General features: G+C 38.4%; 1 protein-coding gene and 1 long non-coding RNA gene across 7 annotated transcripts in view; one reads left to right on the top strand and one right to left on the bottom strand.

Moving 5' to 3' along the window:
* Positions 1 to 12,536, bottom strand: part of EPHA6 (EPH receptor A6) — a 455,633-nt gene that overhangs the window by 392,537 nt on the left and 50,560 nt on the right. The window lies entirely within an intron of this gene.
* LOC116782048 lies at positions 7,353 to 11,877 on the top strand. Its single transcript, XR_004355104.1, has 4 exons — positions 7,353 to 7,636; positions 8,800 to 8,895; positions 9,516 to 9,575; positions 11,602 to 11,877. It is a non-coding gene; the product is annotated as an uncharacterized LOC116782048 (long non-coding RNA).

Here is a 12,536-nt window from a genome sequence, read left to right on the forward strand (position 1 = left end):
ATTTAGGTGTATATCTCATTTTTCATTCCTTATAATATCTGAAAATAAAAAATGGGAATAAAATGAAAATATTAGAATATAGCAACACACATTACATTTCTAATCTATCTATTCCACCCAAAAGCATTAAATCTGCTAAAAAAAATTGTTACATAGGCATGCTGGAGCACTATTTCTCATAAATTTGAACATTTTTGTTATAATTTTGGGAAGTAAGTTGAAATCTCAATTTTTCTACCTGGGCCAAATTACTTTCACATTTTCTTTCTGTCAGAAATATTAATGTGAAACATTTGTTTTGAAGAGACCCACTGGAAAACAATCACATTTTCCTCATGTGCTCATATTAAATATGTTTGGACTCAAAAGTGTATCTCAAATCAGATGAAGAGGGGAAATCTTTACTTAACAGAATTCAAATTTATTCAACACCTTTCACTACCAATGAGTTCCTGCAAGTAAAGATGTGACTATTTGCTGTGGCTGAAGAAAATCTGAAAGCAGCTGCTGTAATTTAAAGCTGTGAGATGAATGTTTCACTCTTGACACCATATTCCTGAAAGTCTTTTTCTGAATGCCACAGTTCTGAGCTACAAGTGCTGTGCTCTTTGCATCCTCCCCTGGAATGCCTGTGGTCACACTTGGCACCTACTGCAGATCTTCCTTTGGCCCCGGACAAAACAAAGTGTTGCTGATTGCTGTCTGAAACAGCACTTTGGACTTGAAAGTAAGGTTGAAGTAGGGGGAAAAAAATAACTTGTGTGATCCTGCGAAATAGAGAACTTTCCATGTGCCACTGCTCAAAAGGTTTAAGTTATGGAGAAAAGGCTCTATTGTGATAGATCAGATATTTTTATTAAATTTACTAATCTCTTGCAGTGAAACCAGGTTTGCCATAAAGCTTTCCTTTAAGGAAAAGTTCCTCACATATAATAAATATTGTTTTTAAAATGTCACGTTAGAAACCTGAGTGTGATATCAGAAAATTCACTTGTAGAAAGGCAGATCGTTGTACACAGTGTAATGGTGTGAGAGGAAGAGAAAGAAAAAGCTTTGCCGAGATTTAAGAGCTTCTTAATTCCAAATGTGGATCTGCTACTGGCTGACCCTGAGGTAGCTTGAGTGAGATAAGCCACTTCTTTTTTATTGCATTTCAGGACTAAGACTTGATCTTTTTCATGGGAAGAATTTGGCATTATATCACCAGTACTATCTTCACCTCAGGAAGCCTGAAAGGTTAAACCCTGCTTGCTTTAAGGAAATATCAGGTGTGCTGAACCCTTTGGAGTCACAGAGGAGAAATCCATGGAAGGCAGGAGGGGAATGTATCTCCCAAGACAATGAGCTATGCTGCTGTAGGTGCACTAAGATTTTCCTCTGCTCTAGAGAACCAACTGAGAAATTTAGTAACTCAATAAAGGTGATAATAAACCCACAGCAAATCTTCCTAACTGATGCTCTAATACACAGTCAAAGCTCACAGGAGATGTATCACAGCCTCAAACTTGAGATTATGTTGCAGAAAAAAAAAAAATCAGTCTTGTGAGATTATAGAAAATAGAGAAAAATTCACTTCATCTGAGATTCATTCTTCTCAGGAATTTCCTTTTATGACGCTATTTACAATCAAAATACCAAAAGCATCTTAACTTGATCAAGGCAGCAACTTACATTACAGCTGTGCTTCAGTACTGTGGATTTGTAGTGCAGAAAAAAACTTTAAGTGTCAGGTTTTGCTTTTTTTAATGCTCCAACTTTGCATCTTTTGCATTCCTTTTTATGAAAGATAATGAATACAAGCTTTACATCAAGTCATTTTGATAAGAAAAAGCCCGAACAGGTCAGTGATGTTAGCTAGAAAATGTTTTACAAAGATAGGAAAAATAAGCAACTTGTCATATATCATATTTTTTAAATGAGCTGCTTGTTCCTGAATGCTGTTAAACCCCTGGGTCAAAATATGTTTCAATTATTTTATGTATTCATTCAGGTATCTGCAAAACTTTGAACAGTACATGTCATGGCATCATATAAATTTAATGACATGGCCTTAAATCAAAATGATTAGTGCAGGTAGAAGTATTTTTGTCTCTAATATATGAATTAAAGAATTATCCGAGGTGGAAGAGACTTTGGGAAGTGATCTAGTCCCAGGTTTAGCTCAAAGCAGGATCAACAGTAAATTCAAAACATACAGCTCTGGGGTTTGTTACGTAGAGTCCTCTGAGGCCAACAAATCCTCTAGACTATAATGTCCCACGCTGGATGCAGATCCACTGTGGGGATACCAAAACCAACACAGAGAAACTAAAAAAATCCAACTTTTCTTTTCTGAAATGCTACTAGAACTTCAAATTCATCAATACCTGTTTTGTTTTCTCTCTTACACCGATTGGACAGACTGTGAAGTAACTCACATTGCAGTTTAAACCTCACTTCAGTCTCCACATAGGAAGTCACAAACTTCTACCTAAATTTAAAATTCCTCTAGGTACTACAGTTCAAATCATGTACTAACTCAGTGTTGACTATAAACCCCATAAATTTTACAAGAGCTTACACAGATTCATTTAACATTATGGCTCAATGAACTTTTATTTGGAAACTGCTCATCAAGTACAAAAAATACTTCAGGTAGGAGAAAGGGATTAATGGCCACAATGACCCCACATTTTAGTTTTGGTTTACATAACCTAAAGCTTCAGCATTTTGTACAACAGCCTTAGATCCAACTTCCAGTTGGATCTTTATTAGATCTTAAAAGGTTTATAAGATCTATAGGTCTTAAGACCTTATAGATCCATAAGGTCTTTATTTCTATCCCATTCCCTAAATCTTCCTCAGTAAAATTGTTTATGCCTGCAGGAATACATATTAAAGCTGAACTAAAATGTCTTTTTATTTGTTTCGGAAATCCATATGCCAGTGTCTCACTAGACACCAAAGAATTGAAAATAGCAGGGAGAGGGGACTGAACAGGTCATGTCAATGTCCTGACATTGGCCATGGAAAAAACTTCAGATTAACTGAAATTGAGTATTCTAGTTTTCAGGTCTTATTTGTATGTTAATGACACCAACATATATGTCATATTTTACATATAACTTACTCCTTTACTGGAAAAAAAACCCCAGCATCTCCAAGTGTCCCAATGCATTTTTAGTAAAATGAAGTTTCAGTATCCATATCCTCAAAATAGTAATTTTAGTTAGATTACTTTTATTCCTTGACCATAAAATTCAAGTGGGTAATATTTAGCTGTCTGAACAGTTCTTAATGTCAGCATTTGTTTCCCTAACAGAGTGAACTGATCAAAATTTCGTTTCCTGGTAGAAAGCATATAGTTAATACAGAAGTTAATTACTTCTTTAATGAAGTCACTTTTCTTTTCAAAGGAGAGTTTCTTTGGATGAGGATATAATCAGGAAACAAAAGATACTGTCTTTCTTCTGAAGCACCCAGCTAATCAGCATTCATCCAAAAAAGAACTTGCTGTTTTTCTCAAGGCCACGTTTTTAGAGCACCTGGGAATTACTTTTTTTTCATATTGAAGGTCTCAGATGATGTTTCATTTGTTGATTCCCTTTTTTTTTTTGCAGTCCCTCACAGAATAATTCGCAGAGAGGCTCCTTGTTCCCTCCAGGTACACTGGTGTTTCCAGTGGAGTGTGACTGGTTTGATAAATGCCACTAATCGTTTCATGGCTTCTAATGACTGAGGAGCAAACCACATGAGTAAACCTGAATCATAATACAGAGCACAAGCATTTCATAGATAAAAATAATTCTATTTTGATTTCCTGAGTAGATTCAGTTACCTACTGATGTGGAAAGCATTGATCCTTTCATCTTTCGGAATTCACATGCGGGGAATAACACGCAAGACTCTCATTAAATACAAAGAACAGAAGGATATGAAATGAAAAGTATGTCAAAATAGCTTTTGACTTGTGGCATAATCATGGGTAGAATGAAAAAAAGATACTCATCATATGATTTTTGTTATGCTTGCCCTACAAAATAACTACAAAATCCATTGCACTTATACAATTTATTTAACCTATGTATTTTGTAATACAAAGCAGAATAATTTTGTCTTCTATAAATTAACATAACTAAAATCACAAATATAAAAAATCTAATAAAATAAAACCTATCAAAACCTCTAAAATCCCAATATTTAAAAAAAAAAATTATCATAACAGAGGTTATTAAGATCCCGAATCCTCAAAGACTCTCCAACTGAAAGCATGTTGGACTAAGGTCATTAAGATTGCCAAGGTTTTCTCCAGAAATGTTGCCATCATAGCAATATCCATATTTATATCTTTGTATTAACCACAATATATTAATTTCCATAAATATTTGGTTTTCTATTCACATGTATACTACTATTAGCAACAATAATAACACTGAAAGTCTCTTTCACTTGTTTAGGATATTAGGATTTTAAAGGCCTCATGAGACTTCCAGTGTTTGGAAATATAATTGTGGTAGGTTTTGGCATTTTTTGTTCACTGCCCTGAGTGAAATTTTGGGGCAGGTCTTCTGATTTCTCAGAAGAAGATTCATGAAGGAGAAGTATGTGACTGAGAACACAGATCTACCAAGGGCAAATTTCACCTGATCGATGGTAGAGCAGTGGTCATAATTTGCCTTGACTTTATTGAGGATTTTGTCATGGTTTGCCATTGTATCTATGGATAGATTAGGATAAACTCTTGGCTATTTTGCATATGACACTCATTTAGAGGGATAGGATGATAATATGGAGTGCAGAGCTCTAATTCAGAGAGATTTTGAGAAATGGACCAACAAAAACTTCTGCAAGTTCAACAAAGACAAGAGTCAAATCTTGCATGACCATGTGGTGGTAAAAGCTGGGGCTTGACTGGCCAGGAAACTACCTTCAGAAAGGATGGAGAGTCTTGGTGGACAACAGGTTGAATGTGACTTGCCAGTGAAAAACAATATTGACTTGCTGGGTGTAGTGGTTTGGACCTTTGTTTTCCCCCAGAGGATAAGAAAAGTGGTAGACCCCAAGGGGTGGAAACCCCTAGAAGTTTTGAAATTCTGTCCAATGAGCGCTCCTGCAAAAATGTAAACATACCACAACGAAACGGAAGAGAAGAGTTGTAGTTTGGGGAGAAGAAGGTGGCCATGTTGTGAGCCACGAGGAAGGGGCTCTGAGCCCCACAGGGGGGCTTTGGCCCCCAGCCCCAACGGGGACCTGCAGGGACCTGGAACAGCATAAAGCTGGGCTAGGTGCCTGTAGTTATGCCGGGAGATGTTTTCTCTCCATCGTGGGCAGGAGTAGTGGCAGACGCAGCGTCCGGAGACTCTGGTTAAGAGCCAGGACAGATAAGACCTGAACCAGAAGAGCAGCAGAAACAACATGCAGCACCAGAGAAAGAACTCCTGGAAGGAGAGCCAAGGAAGAGAGAGTCAGCAGCTGAGTTCTACAGAGTTCTTGGGGGTAAGAACTGATACCAGACCCCCCAAAACTCCTTTGAGACCTCCTGGAAGGAGGAAGTTGATAGACTCTTACTTGAAAGAGCCTTGAAGTGCAACATGCACTGCAGAGAGGAGCTGAGAGGCTCGGTCGTCCTGAGAGCTCAGCCAGAACGGAGTGGGGGAGGTTGGCCTTGAGGGCCCTCCCTTGCTGCAAGCTACAAAAAAGCTTGCAGCCTGAGACAGGGCACAGAGGCCCTGCAAGGAGCTTGAATCTCCTGAAGATACCAGACCGTCACGAAGACCCCCCTGCGTCTTCGTGATATGACGTGGTGATACGACCTTTGTCTGGGGTGACGAAGCCCACGGAAGACCACTCGTTTGGAGAGACGAGTGGCCGAGGGGGATACCCCCCTCGTGTGTGCTGGCAGAGATCCAGCTATCAGCTGCTGCAAGAAAAGAAGAGAGAGAGAGAGAGAACCTACTGCCTTAGAAGATGCTGCTGCTTAGTGACTGCTACTCTGAAGAAGCTGCTGCCCTGAGAGACTGGAAGGGATCTGTCCTTCTTTCCCTCCTGGACTTTTATTTGGAGGGGAGAAGAGATCTGATCCATTGTAAATACTTATGTCATGGTAGAGATAGTTGTAGTCGTGTGTATAATGTATTGTAGTATTTATTTGTATAGTCATTGTAATATATTCCCTTTTCCCCACTTTGAGTCTGGTTGTGTTTTGTCTGGAAAAAACCCATCTCACATTGGGTTGAGATGTGGGAGGGGGGATGGAGCTAGGGAATTGGAATTTGGGCTATCTCAAACCATGACACTGGGGTAATTCTAACAGAGATTCAGTGAGATTTGTCATAGGTTGAGATTGGCCAATCTCAACCTATGACAGATTGTGAAGGGAATGGAGCACATAAGGTGTAAGGAGAAGCTGAGTTCAGCCTGAGAAAAGAACACTTCAGGGGGGTACCTCCCATGATGTTTGCAGCTAATCTGGTCACAGAAAAGTCACAGCCAGACTGCTGTGCACACAATGAAAGGACACAAGAAAACTTCCTTAGCTTGAATCAATGAAAACTCTGGTCACGTGTAAAGGAAACAAAAAAGTTCACAAAGAAGAGAGTCAAGTGCAGAGCTAGGCTGCCCAGAGACCGAGGAATCTCCTTCCTTGAAAATATCTTCCAAATTTTCCTGGGAAAAACCCCCAGAGTTATCTGGTCTACCTTTAAAAACAGCTTTGCTTGAGCAAGAGGTTGGACTCCCAAAACTCCCTTCTAACCTAAATTATTCTATGGTTTTATGATTTTGTGAGTTTTCTTGCTTGACCTACTGGCACTGCCTTCACAAATCTTAGCACTGTCAAAACAGAATATGCCATTTCCTCTTAACAGTGAAAGGATCTGTCACTCAGGAATCATCTGACCATATTCTCTTCCCTATAGATCATGGACATGATCCTTTCTCTCCTGACTTTTGAAACTCGTCTCTTAGGAGGGGTTATTCTCAGTTCTACCAGCCCATTTCAGTCTGTTGTCTCAGTTTAATGAGACTGAAGTGTTTTGCTAAGGAGGATGAGTCATGAGAAAGACCAAGCTCCTCTCTCCAAGCAATGGCAAATCCCAAATTAAGAGGCTTCAACTGAGGAAGTATGGAGAAAGAAAAAGATAACAGCCCTTTATTAAAGGATATGTGTGCATTGGCAGAACAACAAAAGAACCAAAACCAACTGAACAATAATCCTGCACCCAAAGTTCCCTCCAAAAAACCCCAGTTTGGTTCTTTCTGCCTTTGCCGCAATTCTAACCACGGCCAGCAGGGGGCGCTGTTGGATGCCGGGAGCCTGCAGTGCTCGGTGTTGGCCAGCAGGGGGCGCTGTCGGCTCTGGCTGTGGGGCCGAAAATGGGGATTCACCCCCACTGAGAAGGGGAAGGGGAAAAGGGGAAAAGGGGGTTCTTCCTATGGACTCACGCTGTTTGCAGCTGGCTGTGGCCGCGATTTGCCCCCTTTCATTGACGGACACAAGCTGCTGCCAGCACGGGAGCGGAGGAGGGAAGGGGCGGCCTCTTCCCTCAAAGGTTCCTCTGCAGTGGGTCAAACCTCTCCGATGAAGTCCGAGCAGGTCCGAGCTGGGGCAGAACAGGGCGCAGGAAAACGGAGGCATACCGGGGCCAGAAGCAGCCAGGTGACCAGGCCAAAACCAAAATGAACCTTGGAACCCCTCCACACACCCCCCTCCCTGAGTCAGGGCAAAAGTGAAGTCCCTGCCATTTCCTGAGGAGAGAAAAAAATACCCCACCCTTCTCCAGTCTTCTGAGGCCCATTATCTTGGACTGTAAGGCTGCTACTTCTTTGGTATGTGTCAATCACCCTAAGCCAACCACCCTCCCCCTCCCTCGTTCAACATCTTTGTTTTACAGCGATGCAGGGGAAAGAAAAATTCCCTGCTTGGTTTTTACAAGTAAACCTATGACACTATGCAAAATGACTGTTTAAAGCCTTTTGCAATTAACTGCCTCTTGTTCTGATCATGTCATTGCTATCTAAACATCTTTTTATTATTATTATTTCTTTGTTTAAATCATATCAGAACTCTGCACATCTTTCCCTATTAGTGTGTCTACTGTTGTATGTCTCCACAAATATTTAGGTTATCTAGCACTTAAGTCACTTCTCATAACTCATTTTTGCCATTTCACTTATAAGGTGACAAATGATAGTTGGAAGGACAATATGAAAAATGGGTTAACTGTAATCTGTGAAACCAAATAAAATCTTTGTTGCATCTTAGTTCACTTACATCTCTTCAGCACAGAGAATTAACTTTCTTGTAGGAGACATCTAAAAGCAAGTGGAAAACTTGAACAGAAACAAATTCTAGTACTCCAGCAAAGACCAACCATCACTATATCAAACTTTTTACAGTTATAAGATATTGAAATTACTAATATGTGCTTTAAAGGTTTCCTTAGGTGTGTAATCCATACCAATGAAAGAGATAACACATGTATATGACCTTTCTGGTCATGTTTCTATTAATGTCAATCTTCTGGATTTGGCCACTGGAGCTGCCTTTCACTGCAAAAGCTAATTATAAATGTCCTTTCCCTTTACTTCTATTAAATCGTGTCCTTTATGCACACTTTTTCCAAGGTAGATTTCTTGTTTTCCTGTCTCAACAAACATACAGCTGGTACAATTCCATGCTGCAACAAAAACAAATGTGGTGGTTTTGTTTCTTTACAGTAAGTGTCCACTCATTTTATTATTTAATAGCTCTTCCTGAACTCCATAAAACACATATGGTAAAACCCTATTAAAAATTCTGCTGTATTTCATCTGTTGTAGGTAAAGGTGGTGAAGCACTGAGAGTAAATTTTCTGAAGGTGAAAGCAGAGTTAGTGTGAACACTGGGAACTTCTACTGGCTTTTAAATTAAATGGGGTACGCAGTGATTGTATCCCATTTCTCATCGTCTTGTTTCTTTTCATAACAGCATCAGAATTATTTGCAGGCTCAGTGTGAACAATTCATTTTCTGTGGGTCAGGGAGAGATTGCAACTTAAACAAACCACCTGCAAAATATAAGCATTCTATTACAGAATTTATACATTTCAAGGATATATATATATACATACACAATACTAAACATCACAACTGTAGTCTGAAGAGCTGTCCTTTGACGTCTTTATTGGTAAAACTCTATTGACAGAGTTACATTTGCAAAGCCAGTAGTGAGGCACAATTTATATCAGCAAAGTGACTGCTTGTGTTCATGTATGCAAACTATGCACCTGAACATACATCTACTACTTAAAAGTAGTTTCTTGTCATACTTTTTGACCTAACTACACAGTTTAACTGACCATAACCCCACATCTCCTTATAAAGGGAAAACTTTTATAAATAATATATTAAGAATTTTCTGTCTAACAGATGAAGATTGCTTCCAAAAATTGCCCTCATTCTCTTCCCTTTCCTTCCTGTGCTGTCAATGAGCAGAACAAATGTAAAGTTTCATCATTCTCAAGTCCATCCATTGATTCAACTTTTTATCTCAACAGCCTCTCATAAGAAATGTTTTGTGACAGAAAAAGGCTGTTTGTCAAGATCCTGCCTTCAAGGTACCTGCAACTTATCTCATGCAAATTGATAGTCTTTTTTATCATATCCCTCAGCATGGGAATATTGGATGGTTTTTCATGTTAGGAGAAAGGACACGCATTTGCATTTCTAACATTTGTTCTAATAATTGCATAATCTCTTAAATTTACCAGTGGACCAAACTTCCAAACTTTAAACTAACTGCACTCTGCCAAAATCAACTGGAGTTCCCTGTCATATGATCCATTGTACTGATCTGAAAGATTTCTACTGTGTATTTTATCACCTAATCTATCTGAGGCAATACTGCACTAAACCTTTGCCATCATTCTTTATTGATTTTTCTATGCAAACTGTGTCCCAAATAACAACTGGTCTATCGAATTTATATTGAAAATGTACTCAGCTACTAAGCTTTGTTGAAATTAATATTGCAGCAAAACACGCTTGTGTACTTTTCATACCAGTATATTCCACTGTAAGCTAAAATACTATGACTAATAACAGTCTAATCTATATTGCATCAATTTTACCAATTGTCCTATGTCACTTCCATGCACTTTTGTATCACTTACAGTGATTATCTTTAGTGGCTTTTCTGGCAGTTTAGCTATATTATGGATGCAGTTCTTCTGAGCACTAGGGACACCTGAGAAACATTTGCACAATGTGTTTTATCTGCTTCACCCATCAGAATAAAAACTAGAATCCTGATGCATGACTATATTTGGCAATGAAGTCATACATAACATAAAAAAGTAACAGCAATATACACTGAGATGAGATGACCTCATCATTCACAAACTTTAAAGAAATCATTTATCTGTTGAAAAGAATCCCTTTTTCTCTTGAAATGATGGCATTTTCAAAATCCCTGTACTGTCCCCTTCAGTGCAGACTTCATCTTTAAACTAGAGCAGTGCCAGACTAGTTGCCAACATCTGTAGTTCCTTATTTCAGTTCTTCATCCTCTGTCCAAAACTAGTTGTTCCTAATGGCTCCTGACTGACACATGTAATATGACCTGGTTAACATGACCTAAAAAAGGGATTCACTCTTACTAAGTCCTATTTCTTAAAGCGGCTGCTCTGATGAGCATTTCCAGCTTTCATGCAAAAAGTCTTCCTAACTAACAATCTGAGCATATCCTTTTCTTTTTTTTTTTTAAAGAAAATTTCCAAGGGAACACTTTAGTATTATTTGCTGGCAATTCTTAACACAAATGCAGAGTTGTAATAAAAAGCACTTCAGACTGCAAAAGGAGATGCCATCCTACAGTGTCACTGTGCTAAACAGACAAACATCTCTCTTTCCAAATTGCTGCTGTTTGGAAAAGAGCATATTTGTTTTCAGTATGTACTTGCACAGAGGAAGGCCAAGAAGTTCTGTTTCAGGGGCTGGTCAGCTTGGTATTGTTTGAAATACAAAACTGGTATTGTTTTGAAAGCAGAAATTAATTTTTTTACGGTATCTAAAATGCTTTGAAGATATGAACTGTTACATACCGTGCAAGTTTAAAACTTTGATATTATGAATATGAGCATCACAAAAAGAACTCCAGTGCTCAGAGTAGCATGATACTTCAATCCTGCACTAAGATAACACACTGATGACAGGATATGCTGAGCTGACGTGCAAGTCCCAAACCATCTTCAAGTGATAGAGCAATATAAACATACACTGGCAATAAAAAGCCTAATTTTGATGATGTGGACATGGGAGACTGGAGCAAACCCACACTCAGTGTTAGATACTCGGATCATGATATCTCAGGCTGGATGTAGCTGTGATATTTTACAGATGCTGGCACAAGTTTAAAGACAGAGATTGCAATTTGAAATTTGCAAGTTATCAATATTTTACAAAAATCAGATTTTCACAATTTACTCAGAAAATTCAATACTCTGGTAATAAGTGAAACACTTTAATATTAAATTATGCTAGATATCACTCATCTCTTTTGTTTAAAGTACATTAAACTGATGTCAACATAATTTCTTTGTTGTCCTGTTTTCCAACTGACCAACTGTCGGTTACTATTTGTAGACACAATTACAAATTCAGCACAGAACATGGCAAAATGGATGCAGAACAGATTGAACACTGAGGGGAATCTAAGAAATGCAGCTACCAGAAACGAAAATGTTGCAAGCCTGCTGACAGACTGGGAAGGAGGAGAAGGAACCAAATGAACTGACGGATGCAGCCAGAAAACTCGTGAGACAGCAGGGTGGAAAAAGCCAGGCTCACAACAATTGGGATGGAATAGTCATTTCTAAAATGCAGCACAGCCCAAGACATGATCACAGAGGATGATCTACACCTCTGCACTTAATACAGAATTGTAATTAATTTAAACTGAAAATAGTCAGAGTTACCTAAAATACTGTGAATTTTCTGCTGGAAAATGTATTTCATTATCTGTCTACAAAGAAAATCAGAGTAAAAATGTGGCATATGTTCATCACTCCTTTGTTCTTCCCTAATTCCAGGAGTCACACAGCGAAGTTCCTTTAGTACTTTAGCGTGGTGTTATTTTTTCTCTTAGCTCGCTGAAGTCTAAACTATTCAACAACAAGGTATGATACCAGATATGTAAAATATATTGTCACATAGATTGAAGATTAATTTCCCAGTCACTTGGATGAAAAGAATGCACAATATTTCTACGATTGACAAGAAGACTCCCTTCATATTCGCAAGTTAGAATCAGATTCCAAGAAAAGATGATGTTATTATGTGAGCTGTCTTTAGGGTCTTTAAAATTAGATTGAGCTTCCTTTTCATAAGATATGTTAATCCATCAATTCGCTTAAGAAGAAAATCCTTAGTATTTAATTTTATTTAAAATTTTACAGAGATGGAAGTTAATTTTCAGCTACAACTTTCTATTGAATTTCCTTGTCCTTAAAATGTTCATCCTCCCAGTTGTACTCTAAGCAACACTTGACTAACTGTTGTGCAATGCTATAAATTTATGA

This window comes from Chiroxiphia lanceolata, chromosome 2 (assembly GCF_009829145.1).
Source record: "Chiroxiphia lanceolata isolate bChiLan1 chromosome 2, bChiLan1.pri, whole genome shotgun sequence".
In the NCBI taxonomy this organism is placed as follows: Eukaryota; Metazoa; Chordata; class Aves; order Passeriformes; family Pipridae; genus Chiroxiphia; species Chiroxiphia lanceolata.